The following is a 6,815-nucleotide window of genomic DNA, read 5'->3' as shown; positions in this document are numbered from 1 at the left end:
TCCGTAAAAAACTAAGTGACCAGTTTTTTTTACGGCTTATGTATAAAAGCTTGAGTTCTTGTTATGGATTAGAGTCGTCTTTGCACTATAAATGTTTTATTCTTGTAAAATAAAGACTATAAAATACTTTATTAAAATGGTTAGATAATAGTTGGATTTTCTTTGAATAATTACTTTGTGTTTTGCTGGATTTTCGCTAACTGATTGCTTGCTTCATTTATTCCAATAACACAGAATACTGAGATAGGCTTTCAGGTAGCTATATCAACATATATCAACATGCTACTAATAATAACCTTACATTTTGCTAAAACTACCCACAACTCTCCGATGGAAATAGCTTTAAAAAAATAAATAAAGGTTTGTAATTTTGTATTTATTATAAATTCAATTATTAGGAATAAAACATAGATTTTTCTTAGGAATATTAACACTGTAAAACAATGTTTTGCGATGTAAACACTCTATAATGCTGTATGTTTCAAACATGCAACAACTAAAATGCAACAAATCAGGTCATGTCAACTGTTTTTAAGTCAATGGCTGTAATAAAATTCTTTATTTTTCATTGTCTTATAAAGGCTATATCTTACCTAAATGGTTTCGCAGTGGTGAAAATTATAAATTAAAAACTGTAGTATGTTAAAAAAACATTGACAAAAACTGTGTATTAAGTGATTGCCTGCTTCATGTAGGTATGATTTGCAATAAGCAGTCTAATATCAAAGTGGTGAATAATTTGGAAAAGATTGTGAAAATAATCTCCATAGAGAAGTTGTTTTTATTTTTATGATTTTAGGGTTTCAAAAATGTATTTTTATGCTGCGAAATCTTTTTTTATGTTTGAAAAAAGGAATCGATCAGTGTATTATCTCAATTCACCAAATTAAATTTAAAATAAAAGCTGTTGTTACCGATAACCCTTCTAACAATGTTAATACATTTTCATTGTTTTATAAAGCATTTACTGGAGATAGAAAACTATTTATCATCCAGTTTATTAAAGGAGTATTTAAAACGTACTTGTTATATAATACAATCCGTTTTATGAAAAATGTAGGAAACAACTTGTTGAATAAGCAGGAGATCCAGGTTCGAAACGAGCTCTGGACAAATTTTCGCGTCACAGTAAGGAAGGAGGCGTAAACTTCCCGGTTAAATGCACCTCCGTGGTGCTCTGTGACAAGACCGTTAGGACTTCTTGGGGCACCTAAAAATAAAAATAAAAACAAAAAAAAAACAAAAAGAATGCAAAAAAAATATTTTTCCCTTTTTTTTTATTTGATTGTTCCAGAGACTAAGTTGAAGTTACTGCTGGTTACATAGCAGGGAATATATTTCATAAAGTTTATTAAAAGAATAATTACTGAATAGGAATTAAAAAAAAGAGCAGAAAAATTAATTATCAAGTCACTTATCTTGGAAACAGCACTTGGAAAAAAATTTCAAAGACCAAATAAATATTCCTAGTTAAAAATATTTCTTTTAATTTTAATTATAATAATTCCAAAATTACAAACCTTTAATTTTATTTTCAATGGAGAGTATCAGGCAATCTTAGCAAAATGTAAGTTTATTTTAAGTAGCATGTTGATAACTATCTGAAAACTTATTTCAGTATTCTATGTTATTGGAATAAACTGAAGCAGGCAATCAGTTAGCAAAAAATTCAGCACAAAATAATGTAAGTACTCAAAGAAAATCTAACTGTTAGTTTACCATTTTAATAAAATAAGAATAAAACATTTATAGTGCAAACACGACTTTTAACTTTAACAGGAACTCATGCTTTTATACATAATCCGTAAAAAAAACTGGTCACTTAATTTTTTTTCCGGAAAATGCGACAAATCAGGCCATTTAAGTAGGCCATGATTAAGAATGAAAGCACCATCAGAAATAAAGGCGTTGTGAACTTTCTCGTTAAATTTTTTTCGAGTCAAGTCTTCAGAGCACTGCGGGAGAGCACTTGACCCAGATCTCTAAAGCACTGCAGACTTGTCCCAAATCTGGGACAAGGTCATCTTGAAGCAAAAAAAACTAGTTTTAGTTTTGAACGATTATAGACATTCAAATGCAACCGATTTGATATGTTTTAATATGAAATCCATAAATTTTCAACTTTTTTGCTGTGTTACCTAGTAATACATAGTGCTATCATATATTCTATGATAATAGTGCAATCTTGTAACTTTCTGGAAATCTTTACTAATATTTAAAATATTATTAAAAAAAAAAAGTATACTGCTGAAACTTATGTTCCGAGGAATTAAAGTTTATGCGTGATTCCGTTTCAAACTTAATTTGATATTAGATATTTTTAACTTTAACATTACTAATGAATATCGGTTAGAATTAAATAAGAATAAAATGGAGGCTGCCAGTTTTATTATTATGAAAATAATAGAAAAAGCATATACGAGTTTTCGTGCGTGATTTTTTGGAAATGCCCAAATATGATAAATGATAATGAAAAAACAAAAGTGTTAGGACATACTTTTGCCAAAACATAGTAAATAAACGCAAGTTAAATGAATAAACGCAAATAAACGACTATGCTTAGATTGACATTTTGAGTTAAGCAAGAAAAACCTGTACACACATTGACTTTTCTAGCTCTTAAATAATAAAGACACAATATGGATAAATCTAAAAAAATAAAAGCGTAAATGCTTAAAACTTTTTAGTGGGTTTTTTCATGTAAAACTACTTTTTAATCTTCCCAGTAAACACAGATTGGTTCAGAACTGGTCAATATTTAATCGAAATCGGTCGAAAAATAGATATAGCGTTTAGCGACCTATTATTGTCTAAAAATCGACGCTTGATTTAAAATGCATATTTCAAACTTTTTTATATATATGTTTACTAAACGTCGATCTAACGTTTAGAATATCGACTTACATTAGTCAATATTGTAAACCTTTAATCGACTTTAATTAAACGTAAAATTTATAGATTTAAAATCTACGCTTTAAATCTTTTAATTTATACGTTTATTAAACGTCAATCAAACGTTTACAATATTAACTAATATAAGTTGTTATTCTAAACGTTTGATCGACGTTTAATAAACGTTTATTATATTATAATATAGTAATATAGCCATTGGTCAGAAGACTCATATAATAGCTTAAGTCACGCGGTTTAAATAGGCATGATTAAAACAAAATAGAAAAAAATTATTAAAAAATGACTTTTTATTGACTAAATAATTAATTTCGATGAGTTTTCAAGATTCGCTTCCATACAACAACTGAAAGCAAAACGACTGATTAATAAATAATAAACGAGCGTCGCGAGCTAAAAAGTTAAAAACCTCTTATCGCGACAATCTACCTTCTTAAATGCCAACAACTTAATGGACTCAGATCTTTTAGAAATTATTGATTGCAACATTGACACACTTAAAAAATATGAGTTGCTGGTCTCTCGTTATAAAAGTCCTGCAGCAAGAACTTTTTTCGTAAGTTTTATAAACAGTTTAAATTTATTTTGTACGCGATAGTATGATAGTGTCACTGTAGGTATTCATCTTTGCATTAATCAAGAGGTTTAATAAATAATTTTTTTTATTTTAGATGCATTTTAGCTTAATTTAGTTATATTTGCTAAAGAAAATTGGTAGAACAGAGCTGGTAAAAGCCACTGCATATAATATGGCGCGACGTTACGAAATTTTCCATGTTTATTTTTGTCAAAAATAAACATGGATGGTACAGGAAATTTCGGAAACTTCCATTCAGAAAATCCTCTATATGTAAAGTTGTTCTGTGTAATTCCAATTTTGATTTATGAATGTACATTTAAATTATTTTAATTAAAATTTAAAATTAATGCTATCTATTTTACCCCGAGTTTTTTGCGGTTACAAATCAGGTAACGACGATTAGGATAACGATGTAGATGATGATGCTGCACAAACAGGTGCATGATAAACAAGTGGTAGACGGTATTCTAGGAAGATTTTTGATGATGGATAAACCAGTGGTCCAAAATATTTGTTTATGAGTTTATTAATTTTATAAGTAATTTTTGACTTAATCTTAATGTAAACTTTTATTTTCTGCTGAGATTATATTTAAAAAATATTTGATAGAAATTTTTTAATATAATATTTCCTCTGCCAAAAGCTTGATCATTTAATTTTTTCTTAATTATCGAAACATTTCTCTAAAATCCCCACTATATGAAAATGTTTTATATAAGTTTATAACTTTATATATAGTTTTATAAAATAAAAGTATAACATACGTAGTATAGTATAAAAGTTTATAAACATAATATAATAGTTATAAAAAGTATAAAAAATAAGACCAGCGGCCGTATTCTCATCTCTCCGTTAAGCTTAACGGAGCTTTTGTCTGAAATTTGTAAAGAAATGACAAAAATTTATATAAATTCTTTAAAATAAAACTTATACCAAAATAAAACATTTATTTTTAAAAAATTATAATTTTAAATAAATTTTTTATTAATGTAGTTTAAAAGAAATTTTTGACTAACGCTCCGTTAAGCTTAACGGAGAGATGAGAATACAGCCCCCGGTCTTTTATAACTATATCTTATTTATACATTTCACGACCTATATAGCTCTTATTACTTATATAAAGTTAAAAAGTTATAACGTAATTTTAACTTATATTAGTTTTAAAATTTAAATAGATTAAATTTACATTAACTAAACCAAATAAACTAATAGACAAGTTTAATATACGTTTACTTAGACTAAAACTAAACGCTTTATATACGTTAGTTAGACTAGATTTAGACGTAAATTAAACAAAATCTATACGCTTTATATACGTATAATAACCCTATAATAGACGTCTATAATACGTTTGAATATAGACGTTTTATGGACGTTTGTTCTTAACGTTAATCTGGTTTCATTCTTAACGGATAATTGACCGAAACTGAACGTTTTGTTGAAACGTTGCTTTGACGTTTAGTAGACGTTTGTGTGTTTACTGGGTTACTACTGTGTTGCAAAATTTAATTTATTGTTTTTAGTTTTTGTATATTTTAGACTAATATTTTATTGTTACTATTACTTTTAATGTTACTCTTATTATTGTTAATGTTGTTAATATTATTATTGTTAATGTTGTTAATATTATTATTGTTAATGTTGTTAATATTATTATTGTTATCACTGTAGTTGTTGTTGTTGTTGTTGTTGTTGTTATTGTTTTCTCTATTTCGTATCGCGGTCGTTACCTCTACAACAAATTAATTTCTAAAAATACTACAATTACAAAATTACATTACCCAAATTCACTGAAAGTACTATTTAAAAAACCTGTTCTAGACATAAACAATTTTTCGAGCGTATATTGAAACAAATAACTCAAAAAAAAAAAAAATTTACTTCAAAGCAAAGTATATGTTAGATTTTATTTATATTTCGTACATGTCTGTCAATATATTAAGTATAACAAGTCATGTAATTATATATTTATGTGTATCAAATACAGCTCTTTTCTTCTTTTCTATTACCTAATAGCTTTTTATATGTGCCACTATGAGACTTTGCTAGACTGAAATTTTTTAATAAATTCAGTATATAGAAATATCGCAACTAAAAGTGGTTTTTTGATGACAAGACCACATGGTCTTCTGCAAGTTTCCCCTGTTCTTTGAATAGCGTTACTTTTTTATATTTATTATTTGTGCTAAATTTATTATTTGTACTGAAAAAAGTTTCTACTAGAGGTACGATATTTCATTTTATACATTGTAAACGAATCAGTTTATATTTATGATCACGTATTTGTAAAGTTTTAATAAAAAACAAAAAACAAAAAAAAAAAGTTTCTTTAATTTCCAGGTAAACCCCTTTTAAAACATTTAATATGTTTTGCGACTTTGTTGTCTGACCTAAACAATCTTTTTTTTGGTTCACATTAATCTTGAGTAAACCTTTTTTTGTTTTAAAATTAATCCATTAAATAATAAATATTGGAAACATATGTTTTCTGATTATTTTTGCTTAAAAGTAATATTAAATTATTAAAGTTTATCTTCCAAAACCTCGAAGAAACGCGCAGAATTTCGATAAATCAATTTGATTTATAATTGAATGTCACCAGATAAATTAAAAAGATTAAAAATATTTTATTAGTATTTTTAATCTTTTTGCAGAAAAAATTATCATCCTTATTTCAAAAGTTGTATAAGTTTTAGTGACACCTCCTTAGTTTGGGTTACCAGATGTTTGGCTTTTACGAAGGCGAACACAGTAGCAAAATTTATTTTTACAGGTTTGGCGCTGTATTCTCCTCCGTAAAAGCCAGAGTCTGACAATCCTACTCTTAGTAGGTATTTAAAAGATAACAAGAAGCCGTATGTTCACCGTGAAGCAGCTGTGTTATACCTTCTATATTTTGTTTTAAGTGCTCCATGACAAGACTGTTAGGCACTTGTCACTCTGCATTTAACTAAAAAGTTATTGCCTTCTTCCTTATCTATGACGCAACGTATCCCCAGAGCTCGCGTTGAACCCTAGATCTCTTGCTTCTAAAGCAAGTGCCACGTTTGCCTATAAAGCAAGCGCTCTAACCACAATGGCACGACTGCTTTATTATGCATAATAAAGTGTAATAAAGGTTGTCCAGAAGATAGTATAAAGTGAGAAAACTTAAAAAGAAAAGTGTCTAAAAAAAATCCATACATTCCGAGTATCCGGGAAAGCCGCCGGAATAATCTAGGCCGTGTACCTGGCACAGTATCCGGGAAAAACTGACATAGTTTTCCCCGGATACCCGCAATTTAAGTGTGAGGTGTCTGGCTCAGATTATTTTTCCGGTTTTTTC

At 27.9% G+C, this 6,815-nt stretch overlaps 1 long non-coding RNA gene across 1 annotated transcript; it reads left to right on the top strand.

Moving 5' to 3' along the window:
• The first annotated feature begins 132 nt into the window (after positions 1-132).
• Positions 133-5,551, top strand: LOC136088911 (uncharacterized). The gene is made up of 2 exons (XR_010642622.1): positions 133-3,466; positions 3,582-5,551. It is a non-coding gene; the product is annotated as an uncharacterized LOC136088911 (long non-coding RNA).
• The last annotated feature ends 1,264 nt before the right edge of the window (positions 5,552-6,815 follow it).

Source organism: Hydra vulgaris, chromosome 12 (assembly GCF_038396675.1).
Source record: "Hydra vulgaris chromosome 12, alternate assembly HydraT2T_AEP".
In the NCBI taxonomy this organism is placed as follows: Eukaryota; Metazoa; Cnidaria; class Hydrozoa; order Anthoathecata; family Hydridae; genus Hydra; species Hydra vulgaris.
The sequence above is the reverse complement of the archived record's forward strand: the minus strand, read 5'-3'. Positions and strand labels throughout refer to the sequence as shown.